An 18,670-nucleotide genomic window follows, 5' to 3' on the forward strand; every position below is an offset into this window, starting at 1 on the left:
GTGAGCTGTCGCCTCCTTGGGCTTCAGTTTTCATAATTTTAACATGAGGATGTAATCTGCCCTGCAGAATTATTGGTAGATCATATGAAATAATGTGTCTGATGGGTTGGGTTCGGGTGTCGAAAGCACTCAACACGCATTAGACCAGGCTTCCTCTGCGACCAGACCAGCCTTTTGGTAACATTTCTGTCAGGGATGTATTAACTCCCTACCACTGATAATGGTTGAAAATAAGGAAAATCATAAGGAACATTTTACTAATAAGCTATGCAGTTATATGTGAGTGATTTGGGGTATATTGGTAACTCCTAGGTAAGGAAAATTAGAAAGTGTTGTTTATGAAGAATGAACCTGCCCACACGATAAATACAAGTATATGCTCTTGGCCCAATTAATCCAGTACTTTGAGTCTATTATCTTGTCCTCAGAGACTCTGCCACCTTCCCAACCGAATCCTGACCGCCTCCACGGTATTCAGCAACTCACAAACACTCAACTATTTCCACTAAAATCTAGTTAAGATCCTATTAACACTTTTAAGTGGGTCAGCGTCTCTCCCTGAAGGAAACACGCCACTTACCACAGAGCGATCCTTAGAGTGAGCGAAGGAATACTGTTTAACTCTATGGGTCCTTGTCAGCTTGCCTTCAGCGCTCCTGTTCAATTGCTCCTTGAATTTAAAAAAAAAAGTGATTTCACATTCTAAATAGCATATTTTAAAGGAGCCCAAACCTTTCCCCATGATTTTGTACATAGCCCACCATACCACCTGTATGTAGTTTAATATTTGTCTTAACAAGTTACAATAAAAATGAAAACCATCCGTGTCGTGCTTTTTGCAATGTACTGTTTGCCTTTTTGTTGGTTGGAGATATTTCCAGAGACTGAGGATCACTAGCAAGACCTGTACCTTCTGCTTGTGACCCATGTGGACGGAGAGCGGACCCCTTTAGGAGCAGATGAAGTAGGCTGGGGAAAGGGCCAGGCTTTCTGAACCACAGGGTGTGCTTATCCAGGTTCTAAAAATGGAGGTTTGGAGTTTGGATGCTCTTTCAGTCTGGTTGAGGAAAGGAGATATGACAGAATGTTAATCCATTCAACAAATACTTGATTCCTACAACGCGCCATGCACTATAGGTCTTGTGGAGGAAGCGTTGATCAAAACAGACGAGAACTACCTTCATGAAGCATATTTTCTTGTGGGGGAGGGTGATGCACTTTTTGGAGGGAAGTGCTATGCTAGTAATTTGTCTCGTAGGGAGAAAAAAGGCCTGATTTTTCTTAGCATTTGCCAAACATGGCTGATTTCAGGCTGCCCATGTGAATGGGAGCTGGGGAGAGATGTGAATAACCGACCAACAATCTGGGTTTTTGAGGACCCTCCATACTGGTTTCCATAGTGCCTGCACCAATTTATGTTCAAACCAACATAAGGTGCACAAAGGTTCTCTTTTCTCCATATCCTCTCCATGACTCCTTGTATGTCGTCTTTTTGTAATACCCCTTTTGTCAGGTGTGAGATGGTACCTCACTGTGGTTTAGATCTGCGTTTCCCTGATGATTTGGGACGTTCAGCATCTCCTCGTGTGTTGGCCATCTGCATGTCTTCTTTGGAAAAACATGTCTGCTCAGGTCCTCTGACTACTTTTTAATCCAGTTGTTTGTTTATGTTGAGCTATATGATTCTTTGCACATTTTGGATGTTAACCCCTTATCAGTTACATCATTTGCAAATATCGTCTCCCGTTCAGTAGGCTGCCTTTTCATTTTGCTCGCTGTGCAGAAACTTCCTGTTTGACGTCATCCCGTTTGCTTCTTTGGGCTTCTGATTCCCTTGCCCGAGGAGACAGAACCCAGAAATGACTGCTAAGACTGATGCCAGAAAGCATACTGCGTGTGTTTTCTCCCAGCAGTTTTATGGCTTTGGGTCTTACATTTAAGTGTTTAATCCATTTTGAGCTTCTTTCTGTGCACAGAGTGAGAGAAGCGGCCTCAGGTAGGAGACTTCCTTTGGGGCCCAGCAGCACCGTCCCCTCTAGTCACCAGAGATGAACGCTCTAGGGATGCTTTCTATGTGGGCTCTGTGGCCCTTGTCTTGCGGCGGGGCAGGCTGCTTTGGGTGAGCTGGTGTGCAGGGCTGACTCCTGGCCCAGTTGACTACCAGGCCCTGCCTCATGCAGTGGCTGCCAGCCCACTAGCGCACCAGGCCAGGTCCCAGCACGGCTGGCTGCGTGGCCCCAGGCGTGCCTGAAGCTGATGCCCTCCCACCGCTGGGCAGGTAAGCCCCTGGCACTGATAGGCTGGAGGGGGGACTCCAAAATGGTGCCTGCCATCACCAGAGTCCTCGTGGTTGAGCAAGCTCCTAAAAAGGGCTTCTGCCAGCATCTTTGTTCCCTGGTGGAGTCCTGGTTGCGTCCTGCCTCTCCAGGAGGCTCTCCAAGGTGAGCAAGTGGGTCTGAATCAGGCTCCTTTCCCATGGCTGCCTCTGTACTGGGCTCGGAGAGGGTGAGATCTGTGTGTGTCCTAAAGAGCCGAGTCTCTGCCTCCTTTGCCCTCCTGTAGCCCTCCGCCCTTCTCAAATGCAAACCTTGCTGGCCTTCAAGCCTGGTGTTCTGGGGGCTTGTCTTCCTGGTGGAGGACCTTCTGGATGGTGAGTCCAGTGTGGGGCTCGGACCACTCCATCCTTGCACAATCTACAATTGTGATTATCTGGGGGTGTGGGTTCTGACTATACCACGTCTCCATCCCTCTTACCCATCTCGTCATGGTTCTCTCTTTACATCTTTAGTTGTGGAAAATCCTTTCTGCTAGCCTTCAGGTCATTCTCACAGACGGTTTCTTTGTAAATAGTTATGATATTGGTGCGTCATGGGAAGAAGTGAGTTCAGGGCTCTGTACTCTGCCATCTTGGACACCCAAGCCAGACTTCTGCCTCAGTCCCTCACTGGCTGTTTGTTTCCTGTTGCCCACACATCATTGGTTCCACGAAAGTAGGGACATGCTATAATGCCTTGTACCACTGTAGTCACGGTTCCTAGCACATCGTCGGCATTCAGTCAGTCCTTCCACAGTGAATGTCATTGTACCTTTCTCCATAGTTTAGTGTCCGTAACTGTGAGACGTCAATAATACCAACTTTACAGGTCATTTGAAGAATAAAAATAAAATGATGTTTATAAAGTGCATTACACATGCAATATACAGAAAACATCAGTACATGGAAGCAGCCATTATTATTGTCCATATTTCATGTCATTTAGAATCTTGATAAAAATTTGGACATTCAGAAGGGAGGCTTCTTCATGGTAAAAATAATGGCGACTAATTTTAACCATTTTCATTAGGACTTTTCCACTAAGAGCCATCTCTTGAGTAACTCAGAAATAGAGGACTTCCATGTCTAAAAGCCATAAGGTGCAAACTATTCTAACTGCATCACTCCAACTAAAAAGCATTTGTCCTCTCCATAGCGGTAAAGTAGGACAGAAGCAAGAGAAACCTGCCCTACCAACTGACTTCCTCCACATAGGTATTATTTACCATGATGATTGTTTCAAAACAGTACCTACTCTGGGCTTTTAAAATGAAAATGAAAGGACTTGCAGTGGTGTTAAAAGTAAATGCGCAGAGACCGAGCTGTGTGAGAAATGTACACTCAGTTGTCATGGTAGCGGAAAGCTCCCAAGTAGGTCCTTTCCCCCCGCCCAGATGTTGAATGTCTATAATAACATGCCCTAAGTGGTGACAGAGCCAGATGTGAATGCATAATGCCATTTATTTACTTATGTTTTTGTCCTTGACAGTTTCAGAAATCTTTTTAAAGCTCAGAGATGAATTTAGCTGGGAGTAAGCAAGTGAGAATTTGGTCGAACATCTGTGTTTCTGAAGTTTGTTATTTTTCAGCTGTACGTGAATACTCAGTTGCCTTTTTAGATGAATGTACTAACTCCACACATTTTGAAGAGAAACTCACAAAACCAATTAATAAGAGCATATCTGGGAATTGAGACCACAGAATTTAAACCTGTCGATATGAATCTTCTGTTTTCTCATATTCTGGCTTGGGTACCAATTCAGGCTAATGATTGCTAAAGAAAAGAACAGTTATGAATTTGCAAGTAGCTCTTAAAGTTGTTTTAAACCTTTGCCTCAATTCTAGCTTTTCATTAAGTGATTTGTATATACATATTTTATAAGTGTATTTGATTTTCACAAGTTTCATTTTATACCAAAAGCTGTTAGCCAATATGTCCTATAAAAATACCTCTGATGAAGGTAGAAAGTATAATCTCTTTTTGCTACTAACCCTGTGACCCAGTGAAAGAATGTTAACTGAGGGTCCTAATGCATGTTAAAAGAATGGTTCACTCTTCTTGAGAAAAGTTTTAAATGTTCAGTTAATCTGCATAAAGACTAGTGAATGTAAAAGTCTAAAAAATAAAAGAAATAAAATATTTATTGCAGGTATATTTTTTCTGGTGACTGGAGGATGGAGGAACATGAGGGACAATAAGGTTTTTGATAAGGAGATCAGGGTCACATAATCCAGGAGGAATTACAGTATAGGAGAAACTGATGGAAAAAAATGGAAACAACTCTTCTACCTAGCATTGCTCCATGAAACTCTGTTCTTCTAGGTTTGGTTCCTAGTTCCCCTTCCCTCTCAATAACCACAGAAAGTCCTGCCTGCCAAGCCCCATCTGACCAGCTATGCTGCTCCCCCCTTCCTAAGATGCCATTTCTTTGCCCAGCTGTGGGACCAGCCCCAGAGAGGCAGGGTGTCTCTGAGTCCCCTGAGATCCACGCCCGCTTCCTGCTGTCCACCCGCCTCCCTTCACCTCTGACAATCTTTCTTGTGTCTGCAGGTTCTTCTGAGACGGGTCTCTCAAAGGGAAGTGCCTATAAGGTAAGTCTTTTTTTAACCTCCCCTTTGGATCTTCAACTTGATGATCTCTTTTAAGCAGAAGTTGTCCTTTTGGGGCAATGCAGTTTAATAGAACTTTCTGCAGTGGCAGAAATGTTCTGCGTCTGTGCTATCAGGTATGGTAACTGATAGCCACTGGGGGCTACTTAGATTTAAATCAGTTAAAATGGAATAAAATTAAACATTCATCTCTTTAGTCACACTGCCCACATTTGAGGTACTTGGTACTCACGTGCTGCTAGTGGCTACCGGATCGGATGACACCGCGTTAGAGGAATCCCAGGTTTGGTGGGAATGGGCCAATTCTGGTACCTCACCACGCTCGGATGGGCAGAGGGAAGCTCCAGGGAACCGTGATCTTGGAAGAGAGCCATGGTGGATGCAAAGGTCCAGCGACTGCCTGTCAGCCAGGCTCCCTGCCGCAGGTTCTCTGGAAGGGAGACTGGAGCCAGGCACCTCCATGGCCACCATGGGCACCACCTCCCAGCAAACAAAGCTGTAGCCTCGAGTGTAGGGTTTAGAGTTAGGCCTGGGTTTCAATGTCGGCTCTTACTAACAGTTAGCTATGGCACCATGGGAAGTTATGTAAATTCTCTCAACCTTTGTTTCTTCGTTTTGTAAAATGGAGATAACACCTACTTCCCAGCGTCGTGGTGAAAACTCAGTGAGATACTAACTGGAGGCAGCTCCGCGCCTCACATCCTAACCACCTGCTCTGCTGGCCAAAGATCAGATGCCGTGGGTCCCGTGTCAGCCTCGGCCTCCTCTTCCTACCACTTAAACAAAATACTCATTAGCCTTTGAACTCAAGTGCTAAACAAACAAAAGAGTAATTCAGGAATTGTTGCTGCATTGCCTGTAATTTCAAATATACTGTTTTATATAAATAGAACTCTCCTTATGTGAAGATGCTATTTCGAGGAATAATGTGTGTGTGTGTGTGTCTGTCTGTCTGTGTACAGACGAATCTTTATTCACACTGTTGCAGGGCAGCCACTGGTAACAGTGCACATGGAAAGATGTACTCGACCCAAGTCAGTTGCTGTTTTTGTCACGGCCATTTGTGCTTGTTGACCATTGAAATCGTCTGTTCCAAAGATGGTACCACATTCCTGGGTACTACATTCCAAGTTGCAAAAGGAAGAGATTTAAGGAGCAGATTATCTGTACATCTTGGGAATTTCTGCTCCCCTCTTTCTTTGCACTTCCACACACTCTCACCCACCCAAGAACAAAGTGGGTTGGTGTTGATGGGGCTCCGTAAGAGAGAACCGCTCGTGTCAGGGCGGATCTACTGGCTGAGCTCACAGAGATACCGCTAGCACTGGGAGACGTGAGGATTGAACTATGATCCAAAAACCTGAATGAATTCAACCGCTGAACTTCCAGTTGCAGCGTGCATCTAAACTCCATCGCTCAACTTCTGTGCAAAACTGGTCATACATTTGACGACAGGAGGAGGGGGAGTTCAGATAACTAAGATTTTCTGAGCATCCTCACTATGAATTGAGTTTTAATTAGTCCAAGAGCTTCCCCTGGGGTAAAACTGGTGAATTGTTTGAAAAGGAGTGCCTGTGTGTGCTGCGGTGAGGGCAGAGAGGGGGCAATAGAATTACAAATCCAAATGTTTCCTCAAGGGTGAGGCTGTTTCCACCCTCCCGCTCTGATTCCTGCTAAGTGGGGACCACTGAGCTCCTCCCATCTCCTTCACCTGCCAGGTAAGCTTTGAAGGTTTTGAAAGGGGCTACTTTTTCTTCCCTAAGAGACTCTATGACCCCTCCCCTGGAGTCTGGGCTGCCTTGTGCCTGCTTCAGCTAATAGAGTATATCTGCTGAAAAGAAAGAGACATTTCTTTGATTTAATTTATTTTAAAGGTTGATTTTAAGGGGTTCACTACAGGCAGGGTAACCAAGAGCACAAAGCCGGAGAATTTGCAGCTGTCTCAGCATCCCGGAAGGCCCTTCCTAACACTCTTTCTCAGACTCTCTCTCCGCTCACTCCACCCCCAGTTTTCTTTCTCATCCCATCCATAGATCAGGCTGTGGAATTGTTCCTCCATCCTTAGCCTTTTCCCTAGAATTGTGTTGACCTGAAGATACATTTGGGGCAAAACAGTAGAATCCCTCTGTTGTCAGCAAAGTGCTCAGTCCAGACAACTGCAGGAAGGTAAGTAGATGAGGAAGTCGGTCCAGGAAGCAGTCTTTATCAGGCCCTGGACTGCTGCTCTCCTCCAAAATAATTTTTAGCAAAAATTTTAATCCTGTTACACTAGCAGTTCTTGGAATTAGTTGGCATTTATCCTGTTAATATGTGAAACACTGGCCAAATATTGTTATTGAATAATTATTATGAGAGTTACTAATACTTTTGAGAACTTCAGTGATCTAGAATATTAAGTAGAGCTTTGAAGAATGTCTGAAATTGTTTTGTATGGGTAGCCGGCGAAGGAATAATTATTGGAGACTTCTGCTCGAGATCCATTCTCAGAGTGCTGAAGGATTGTTGACTTTATCAGATCCAGATTTGACTTTAGCAGAATTTGTGATGAACATTAGCATTTTTAGGACTTTTCCTCTGCAGAGAAGGATAGTAATCTGGCAACTATCAATGTGCCTTACATTGGTTTAGTTTAATCATATAGGCTGTCTTTAGCGAAAATCTAATTCCTTTCTTCCTTCCTTCCTTTATCCCTTCCTTCCTGCCTTTCTTCCTTCTTTCCATGGTATATTTCATTAAGATTGCATTTCCAGCATAGAGGAATCTATGCCAATAACTTTTGCATACTGGTGTAGAAACAAAAGACCCAACCAAACAAATTTTGAGGAATTAACTTAAATCACATATGAATAGATATATTGATGTTCTGTTATTTACAAGTGTATATCAAATAGCCTAGCCCTTTTGGTTTTTTTCCTAGGATTTTGTTTTTCACTCTATGTGTGTTTGTTTTTATTAAAACAATGATGGTATTTAAAATCACCTATGAATAAAACCATATGAATGTTCCCATAAGTTACTTAATCACACATTTTTACCTGTCCCAAACACTCAAGATTTTAAATTACTGCAAATTTACTAAGTTATGTTTTCAAGGACTGAATGTTTCAGGAAACATTGATCAGCTGACATACAGCAACAAAAGTCTTAAATCCAGAAGTCACTTACATTTAAATAAATATCTAATTACAAGAAATTTTATTGGTACCCTTTCTTGAATTCCTTTCACATTCCATATCTACTAGTCAAAAAGATGTTCAAATGATTTTTTCCCCCACTAAGACGAATGAGTAAAAACTTTCCGGCCATATCCTGTGAAAAATATATACAGAGCATTGTGATAATTAGGAGTAATCAGTCTAGAGGAAGCTCCAGGAAGCTTTTGAAGTGGTCTGCAGGCCACTCCAGTCACCTCCACTGAGGAGCTGTGTGGTAGTGGGTGGGGGTGGGGGGAGGGCAGGGAGGTAACACAGGAAGGAGGTGACACCTGGCAGATGTGGGGGTTATCAGGAGGGCTTCAGAGCCAAAGCTGGTCTTTGGACTTCAGAGGTTCCCTGGGAAGAGTTACCTCCAACTTTTATTAGCCCAAACCTTGATTATCCTTTGGCGGGATTTGTGCATGGGACCTATGAGATGTGCCTTTAAGTCTGAGAAGAGATGCAGGTGGGAGGGAATCAAAGACGTACCTGGCAGAGTCTCTGATTCTGCCCTGGATTTGCTGGTCCCTGCCTTCCCCGGTGCTCTTTTGTAGAATTTTAATGCAATATTTTATACATGTAATGAAAAATATATAACATGCATTTACAGAATAAGGAATGGTAAAACAGCAGCTGTGTGTGCCTCCCAGCCTAAGAAACAGAACATTAGAAATAAATCAGATGCCTCCTGTGTCCCCTCCTCCAGTTTTCTCCTCTCCCTTCTCTCCCAGCAAACTGCTTCCCTGTAATTACCCGGCTCTGTCACATGGTTTTACTGTGTATGTATGCATCTGTAGACAACATACTGTTTTATATGTTTTGAAGTTTACATAGATAGAGTAATATTCTATTTTGCTTTCTTTTTTTAACTCACCATTATTTTCCTGAGATTTGTCGTGGAGCTTATTGTGGCTACACTCATTAATTTTCACTGCTGTGACATAGTCTATTGTACGGCTATTCCAAAAACTTTTAATGATTTGTTGATGGACATCGTTTGAGGTGTTTATAGTCAGATTGCTTTTGTTTGTTTGTTTTTTGCTGTGACAAACAATGCTGACAAGACTTTTGACCTTTCTCGGGTCTCTGATACATAGATACATGTGTTTCTCTGGGGAATATATTTAATTGTTGAAATGATTAGTCAGTGCATCTTCAAATATGATGCTAAATTATTTTCCAAAGTGATTAGACAAATTTAATATTCTACCAGTTCTTGTCAACATTTGGAAAGTACAGGTTTTTAAATTTCTCCCAAGTTTTGGGGGTCAAATGGTATCTCACAGTTTAAATTTCTCCAGATATTTGATAATTTATTCATAAGTTTATTGCCCATTCATGCTTCCTCTTCTTCGAAATATCTGTTTCTGACATTTGCCCATTTCTCTGTTGGGCTATCTTTATCTTTTGATTTATAAGCATTCTCATATATTCTGTAAAGCATCCATTAAGGATTAGCTCCTCACTTTTTTTTTGGTGTCTTTTTTTCTAATATATATATATATATATTAGAAACACACACACACACACACACACATATATATGTATTGAAGTATAATCAGTTTACAATGTTGTGTCAATTTCTGGTGTATGGCATAATTCTTCAATCATACATGAACATACATATATTCATTTTCATGTTCTTTTTCACTGTAAGTTACTACAAAATATTGAATATAGTTTTCTGTGCTATACAGTATGCATTTACTGTTTATCAACTTTACATGTATTAGTGTCTGCAAATCTTGAACTCCCAATTCATCCCTTCCCACCCTCTTCCTCCACTGGTAACCATAAGTTTGTTTTCTATGTCTGTGGGTCTGTTTCAGTTTTGTAGATAAGTTCATTTGTGTCTTTTTTTTTTTTAGATTTCACATATAATTGATATCATATGGTATTTTTCTTTCTCTTTCTGGCTTACTTAACTTAGAATGACGATCTCCAGGTCCATCCATGTTGTTGCAAATGGTAGTATTTTATTCTTTTTGTGGCTGAGTAGTATTCCATTGTATAAATACACCACAACTTCTTTATCCAGTCATCTGTCAATGGACATTTAGGTTCTTTCCATGTCTTGCCTTTTGTAAATACTGCTGTTATGAATAGTGGGGTACATGTATCTTTTTGAATTAAGGTTCCCTCTGGATATATACCCAGGAATGGGATTAATGGATCATATTGGTAAGTCTATTTTTAGCCTTTTGAAGAATCTCCATACTGTTTTCCACAGTGGCTGCACCAAACTGCATTCCCACCAGCAGTGAAGGAGGGTTCCCCTTTCTCCACATCCTCTCCAGCATTTGTCATTTGTGGACTTTTGAATGATGACCATTCTGACTGGTGTGAGGTGATACCTCATTGTACTTTAGATTTGCATTTCTCTGATAATTAGCGATATTGAGCATCTTTTCATGTGTCTATTGGCCATTTATTTGTATGTCTTCCTTGGAGAATTGCTTGTTTAGGTCTTCTGCCCAGTTTTGGATTGGGGTTTTTTTTTTTTGTTACTAAGTTGTATGAGCTATTTGTACATTCTGGAAATTAAGCCCTTGTCAGTCTCATCTTTTGCGGATATTTTCTCCCACTCTGTAGGTTGTCTTTTTGTTTTGCTTATGATTTCCTTTGCTGTGAAAAAACTTATCAGTTTAATTAGCTCCCATTCTTTATGGTGTCTTTGGATAAAGACAACTTAAATTGTAATGCGTTTCTTGAAATATTCTATTGTCTGTGTCTCACAGCCTCTCTTTCATACTTTCCATGTTTTTTGGTCACTTTGTGTTGTAATCTGGCTTATGAAGTCTTTATAGTCTTTAGAGTCTGTCTTGCAGTTGGATCTGGGGTTGGGATGGAATGGAGGGTTAGAGTGAGCAACACCCTCCATCCTTACATTTGTATCACCAGAAGAGCCTTGCTTTTATCATTTATTTACTGAGCGTCTGAGTAGAATTTCCATGGTAAGTATAAAATCTGGAAACTGGACAGTCAGTCTCATGCACTGATGAGGAAACTACAGCTTAGAAGCCACATGTCTAGAAGGTGTGGGACATGGAGCTCAAGGAAGACTTTCAGCTTCACGTTTCAGCCCCACTTTCCTTACATCAGAACGCTCAGCCTTGTTCTATAGATCATACTGGTCTATATCACAGGTTTGTATTTTAATTTATTCTTTATACTTTTAAGTGTTGTGTGGATTTCTCAGCCATACTCACGGCAGAGGAGAGAAGACAGGTATAAGCATTAGTGTGATTACTGACTGTCATTATTGAAAAAGAAAGGTATCTAGAGGGGTAATATGAATTTTTTGATCTGATAGCAAATGAGCTAAGACTGTGATCTAGATTTTTCCACACCAAATCCACTCACTTATACATCTTGTTTAAATGAGATAATATTAAGTCTATTTTAACAAGTGTCCAAAAATTTTTATTAATGTGTTTGCTTCAGTTTTATTAGATCAGTGTGGGAAAGCTAAATGAACTAATTTTCTTAAGTTAATAGAACCTTACTTAATCTGGATTCAGATTTTTTTCTCCAGGAGTCAATTAGAGATGAATTTTTTTTTGTTGTTTACCTTGTCCCATGTCACTTCAGAAACATAATTTGGGTCTTCATTTCCACTGCTTTATCAGAAAAGTAGATTTACTTAGGAGTTTTCTGCTCTCAACTGTGTCTTTCTCATTGTAGACTTAAATGAAAAAATACAGAGAGGTTATGAAATCAGATGATAACTCCTTAAACTATTTCCACATGGTCTGTCTAAATCATTTCTGGCATTTATGGCTTCTAAAATGAAGTTGTTTCAACTGATAGTTGAAGGATAAGTGTTGTATTTATTTTTAGTTGGAATTAAATTGTTGCCCACATAAATATATAGCGTATATTTAAAAATGAAGAAAACTGCTAGAGAACCTTGTGAGGCTCTGATTTCAGTCTAATGATTCCAGCTATAGAGCAGAACATCAAGTCAAGCTCATCTCTCCTGTCAGTGCGTCAGACAGTTCTTTGCAAAAGTGTGAGATTTTTATTATTCTAGGAAAAAATACTGGTAACTTATCCTAGCCACCATAAAGAATGGAATTGACACGTAGGTATTCTGAAGGTAAAAAGTCCTTCTCACCCTGTCACTCAGGAATACGAGTCAGCAACATAGGACTGTTACCAAAAGGTTAACATGATCTAGGTTGCATTAACTAGAACGTAACATGCAACAGTCATGAAATAATCCACTCACTGTGTTAAACATTGATAAAGCCCATGTTAGAATCTGGTTTTCATTTCCATATTTTAAACATAATATCAGGAAATTGGATATGGGCCAGAGAAAAGGAATGAAAATTATTTGAAAGTACAAAAGTTTATCTATGCTGCAAACTGAAAGGAAGTGGAATTCCTTATAACCAAGAAGGGCAAATGAAGAGGTGGTGTAAGAATAGCTTCGAGTGGGTCTCCAGCTGTAGCAGAATTGGCACTGGCAGATGTCTGTTGTCCTGAAGCTGTCTTTTAAGGGGAAGTTCTTTGCACTAGAAGAAGTGGTTGTGATGCCACGGCTGGTTGTTCTGGTACCACTTCTCAAATCGAGTACCTGCTCATTAAAAATATATGAGTCTGAGGGCATGGGTTAATTCTCAAAGTAATTCCAAAGCCAAATATGAACCCAAAGCAGGAGAAAGACAGGGAGGGCATATGTCAGAGGTCATGAGAAGGAGAGGCTTGTCCCTCCTGTTTGTTCAGAGTCAGGGCCGGACGAGGCACTGAGAAGGAGATGGGGGGAGGTCCCAGCCTTCCAGGAGGTCACTGTCGAGAGCTTGCCAATGCAGTTGATTCTGTATGTTAGACAGTTAGACAAGTAGTGAGGGAACACCAGACAGACAGAGCAAAAATAAAGCACCAAGTATGAATGGAATTCTGTGCAGAGCGCCAAGTTTGGACAGAGGACAGAGATTAAAATTGGATGATTAGATGGGTGTCAAATATGAAGACCTTTTTATCAGATAAACTTATTGCCACTCTGTTGTCAGTAGTGAGCCATTTGGCTTGAGTCTTGATCAGATTTGTGCTTGTAGATATCCTCTGGGGACAGTTTGAAGACTGATCTTGCCCAGGCTGGAGCTGGGGGGAAGGAGTGGTCTAAGTAGATTCAAGGAGACTAGTAAAGACTCGGAGGATGCAGATCTGTCTCAGGGAGTACCCATGGAGATGAGAACAGATGGTTGGGAGGGAACATGAAGAATTTAGGAGGCAGAGTGGTAATCAGGAGTGACTGAAGAATGTAAGGATGCTTCAGGGTGGTACCACAGACTAAGAAGGGAACTGGTACTACAAGTGCCCTCTATGGCCACAAAATTAATTGTTTCCAACAGCACACAATTGCTGTCTTACAATTCTGGAGGCCAGAAGGCTGAAATGGGTTCAGTGGGCTAACATCAAGGTGTCAGCGTGGCTGCACTCCCTCCAGATGCTCTAGGGGAGAATCTGTCCTTACTTCCTCCAGCTTCTAGAGGCTGTTGACATTCTTTGCTTCATGGCCCTCTTCTGCCTTCAAAAGCAGCAATGGCCAGTGAAGTCTTTTCCACATTGAATCAGACTCTTCTGTCTCACTCTTATCAGCACCTTTGTGACTATATTGAGCCTGCCCAGAAAGTCTCAAGACCCTTAACCAGATCACATCTACAAAATCCCTTTTGCCATGTAAGGTAACATAATCAGAGATTCTGGTGATGAAGACATGGATATCTTTGGGGGGCCATCATTTATTCTCTCTTGGTTGGTAAGGAGAGAGTGAGTTCAGTTTATGCACGTGCAGCTGATAACAAACTGGGGAGAGTTGGGTATATGATTCTTATCTGGAGATAGAGATTTTGGTGACATAAGGCTTTTAGTTTTGGGTTGAAACCGTGAAGAGTAGTAAGCTCTGAATTGGCAGGGGGAGTGGCATGAGATGACTTGAGATGAGGGCTGAAATATGGAGGCCTGGGGACCACTGAAATAGAAGGGCAGAGGGGGAAAGAGGAGTCTGCGGAGATGAGGGAGCATGAGAGGGGGAGGAGGAAGACCAGGAGTGGACATCTCAAGTACCTAAAAGGGCACCTTCTAAAGCAGGGATGGACCAACATGAGGAGCAGGCAAAAAAAAAAAAAAATAGTGCTGGTTATTTCAGCTTCTTTGTTTTATGTGGTCATAAAATAAACTGTAACTCCAGTATTCAGAATGAACCAGAAATATGTCATTTCATAGATTTAATCGCTTTTGAAATTGCACCTGGTAACAATGTAACAGGTTTATGCTGAAAGTCCAGTTCTCAAAATAACGTATCAACAGTGGTTGGGATGTGGCCTTTTTGTATCGATCTAACCCCATGTCAGTGTCTCACACTCAGTCCTATAGTCTGGGCTCTGTTTAATATTCTGCTCTTGGCAAACCTTCTGGTGCAGCTCTGATAGGACTGTTGACCCCGCTGTGCGTAACAAATTACACGGACATTTTGAAACTTGACATTGTGACTGTCTTGCAAGCTTACACATTCTCGGCGATATTTTAGAACACAAGTTAATATCTGGGCTTCGTGAAAATGAACATGTGAAGAGGGTGGGTGTGTGTAGTAGGGGGACGTGTGTGGGTGTGCGAAGTACTCGCTTCCAAGCCAGCAATCTAATGAAACCAATAGTTCCATCCTGGCTCCCTTACTCATCCCCACCCCATGCCTTGGATTGGCGGGTCTAGTGGCTCTTTGACTTCTGCAGAAGCCGTCCCTGTCACCGTGCTGGTGGAAGGTAATTGGGGTTCCTTAGCCTGGAGCTCGCGGGCATGTCATTCCTCCATGATTCCAGCCGTAGGAATGATAGTGGGCTGGCATGGCTACTGCCCTGCTGAGTTTCAGATATTAACTTTTTATTCTGTGTGCACACAGCAACATTTTAAGGAAAACCGTTTCTCACAAGCCTTCAGCTCGCTTTTTACCTTTACATTTTGAATTTGTGTGTGTGTATGTGTCTGCACCAGAACATGCAAGTGTGTAAAGATTGGCGCTTGGGGTGATTGGGTTACTAAAGACATGGCCCTTACCCTCAAAAAGGTTTCTAGTCTAATAGGAGAAGTGGTACCTTCAAGGTGCAAATACTTTAATACACAGGTCAGTACATGTACTATGAGAGAGGGAGAGAGACAGAGCTTTTCAGCTGTTTAACAGAAGGAGATAGGTTTCTGATTGTGAGGAGAAGCAAGGAAGCTTTTCTTATGATTTTATATTTAAATACAGTTTTGATGGATGGATAGAATATTTAGAACTGGGAGGAAGTTGGGGCCCATGACATTCCAAACACAGATACAAAATTATTAGAGGTCCAGGGACAGGAAATAGCGTTAAGTATGTGAAAGACTGAATGGCGTAGTGTGGTGTCATTGGAGTGGGGGATTCCTGTGGAGAGGACGACCACCATCCTCTAAAAGGCATTGAATGCCACAGTGAGGGATTCGGTGTTGACAGATTTTTTTTTTTAATACTGTTGCTTTTTTTCTTTACATTTCTGAAATAAATTCCATCTGGCCATGTAGATGATTGTATTTGCTGCTGGATTCTGTTTGTCAATATTTAGTTTCTGATTTTCGCATTGCTATTCCTAAGTGAGTTTGTGCTATAATTTTCTATTTGGTGTATGCAGTCTGTCGGATTTTGGTATCAGTGTTATTATCGCTTTGCAAAAAGAACTTGGAAATCACCCCTGTCTTTTTCCCCTTATGCTCTGGAAGAGTTTAAATGATACCAGAATTATCTGTTATTTAAAAATTTTGGCAAGTTGTGCTGTGAAACCATCTAAGCCGTGTGTGTGTGTGTGTGTGTGTGTGTGTGTGTGTGTGTGTGTGTGTCCAGTTTTAGGGTAACCGTTTACTTCCTTTATTTGCATGATAGTTTGTCTGATTAGATCTTTTTTCCTTCTGGAGCCAGTTTGGCATACCATGTATTCTGTAACATTACCTCTTTCATCCAAGTTTTGAAATTTATTTGTAAAGAGTTGATCAAAGGAATCTATTATCAGAAATGCCTTCTATATTGGTGTTATTTGCTCTTATTGTTTCTTATTTTGTATAATTGTAGCAGCCTCCTTCCTCATCCCATTTGGTTGGCTAACAGTTTAAGTACTAGCTTTTTGATTTATTTATTAACTCTCGTCTTTCTTCCAATTAATTTATACTTAGGTGTATTCCTTTCTCTGCTTTCTTTAGTTTTTGGTTTTTTTTTAACATCCTAACTTGGATGCTTAATTTATTTTTTATTTGTTCTTGCTTATTAATAAACTGTTTAAGTCTATGAATTTTCCTTTGAGCACTACTTTAGCTATCCCGTAGGGTTTTTTTGTTTTTCATATAGTTGTTTCCTAAAGGTACTTTTTTGGACCCCCAAATTATGAGAGAGCTAAAATTTTCAGAAGATAAGGTATACTTTTTTGTAGTTTTGTTAGTAGTGAACAGATTTATTGCATTGTGATAAAAGAATGTTTTCTACACTTTCCTATTTAGGGGAATTTGTGGATGTTGTATTTGTGACCTAATAAGATTGTCAAATTTTGTGCCTATTTGATGGATACTGGGAAAGAGGATCTTTTCTCTTTCCAGGATATGGGTATGATCTATACTGACTAGATCTGCTATTTTAATTATGGTTTTCAAATATTCTATATCATTACCTATTTTTTTTGTCCATTTGATTTATCATGAATGGAAAGAGAGACATAACTTTGTGCTCCTAATCTGTTTCTGTATTTTTCCCTTGTGTCCCCTGTTGGCATTCTAGGTAGGGACGATTTCTCTCAGTGAATGCCCACCCTGTGTATTGCAGGGTATTGCCTTCACCAGCTTCGACACAGTTTAGGCTGGTAGATGCCTCCAGTTTACTGCGACAGCCAAAGGTCTCCCTAGGATTCTAGAGAGAGCATCATTTGTAACTTAGAACCATGTGTGGTTGGAAAATGTTTTTAAAATTTCTTTCCCTCTCATTTATAAGATAGTTCTATGTCTTATGAGGCGGTTTAAGATTTTTAAAAATTACTTTAAAATGTGCATGAAAGAAATTGGACTTTTTTCCTTCTCTGGGGATCTGATGAAACAAATAGTGATTCCAGAAGGAACTGGTAGGAATCAGAGATTACTAAAATTGCTTGAGTCAGGCCCTTCCCATCCCAATATTTTGTTCTTGTTAGCATGCAAGAGATCCAAGAAAGGCCTACCAAATAAACTAACTCTTCCAATAGCCTTAAAATAATTCTGTATCTCATATTTCAGCAGTCCTCACTTTTATTACCATCTGCTGCTATTGATCTCCCAAAGGGCAAGCTGTATTAAATTGACAAGTTCTTGAATGTAAATATGGCATGCTAAATAACATATATACATGAATTTAAAACTTATTTGGTTCTAAAATAAATCCCTAAAGACTCATGCAAATTTCTGTAGATATGGCACACAAAAAAAGAAACCCTCAGGATTCCCTTGAAAGAGGGCGGAACCTTACCTATAAAAATAAAATCTAAAGTTCTTGGAGCTCAGGATGAGCTTACTAAAAATTGTGGTGTGCCAGCAGGGTGGAAGCAGTCTAACAATTCCAGTGTCACTTTTGGCTAGCTCATCAGAATCTGAAAGAGTCCCCCCAAATGTGTGGACAGGATTTGAAACAGCTTAGCTGAAGCTAACACATATTGACATCAAAGTCTTTTGTAGGGTGGTTTAAAATGACTTTCACTGCGGTAGGAAGGAGAGTGAGTGTGTATTTTTAGGTCTTCACCTGAGCACACGGGAACTGTTCTCAGTGCAGCTAGTCTGGCCAGTGCTCGAAAATACGTCACAGAGAAGCTGCTCCAGATCTACCACTGGTGAAAAGTAACTTATAATATGCCTACGAATGCTCCTAGCATCACTTGCTGGTACCAGAAGGGTCCATTATTGTTTACCAAAACAAAAAAAGCCGAAGGTCGGCTGACCAAGCACACACGACTTACTAACTTGTAGAGAACTGAGCATGATAAAGATGCGCTTAACATAAAAATGAATGCAGAATACCATACGATGGTCTTTTCTGGTGTAGCCGGTGATTTAGGATTCTGTGTTTCTCAAGGACATGAGTGTCCCAGGTTATGTCTTGATATCACAGAGTCAGAAGAAGCCCACAGATTCATTCTTTCACTCTGAAGCTAGATTTAGATTTTTCGGGTCTCACTTTCTTGAAAAAAGCCCCCACTACCAGCTGCTGGCATCCGGGTGCACCTCGGGGCACACATAGCCCTGACCGCCCAGCCCTGCCCTCTGTGTGGTTGACTTGGTGGACATCTCAAAGGACCCCTTGAAACTATTTTCCCCTCCTCTGTCTAGGGACTCTTTGGGAGAGGTCGTCTTGTTCCCTCTGTCTGCAGTAAGTTATGGTTTTCTTTAAACGTGAATATATTTAAATTCTTTACATTCTAATGTTTACATTAGAATTAAAATTAAAAGGGATTAAAATTAAAATTGAATTATATTTAAATTCCCACTAAGAATCATAGTGGTTTTTGGTCTTTTGTTTGTG

The 18,670-nt window shown here is 41.0% G+C and overlaps 1 protein-coding gene across 11 annotated transcripts in view; it reads left to right on the forward strand.

The window, feature by feature from the left end:
• Positions 1-18,670, forward strand: part of ENOX1 (ecto-NOX disulfide-thiol exchanger 1) — a 509,205-nt gene that overhangs the window by 148,936 nt on the left and 341,599 nt on the right. For 7 of the 11 annotated variants that reach the window (XM_072976293.1, XM_072976304.1, XM_072976296.1 and 4 more), the window contains one exon: positions 4,866-4,906. The exons of 3 other annotated variants lie outside the window; for them this stretch is intronic. The gene's annotated coding sequence lies outside the window, so the exon portion shown is untranslated. Of the gene's footprint in view, positions 1-4,865; positions 4,907-6,626; positions 6,643-18,670 lie in introns of those variants that run through there. One more of the 11 variants, XM_072976299.1, reaches the window with a different exon arrangement.

This window comes from Vicugna pacos, chromosome 14, assembly GCF_048564905.1.
Source record: "Vicugna pacos chromosome 14, VicPac4, whole genome shotgun sequence".
Classification (NCBI taxonomy): Eukaryota; Metazoa; Chordata; class Mammalia; order Artiodactyla; family Camelidae; genus Vicugna; species Vicugna pacos.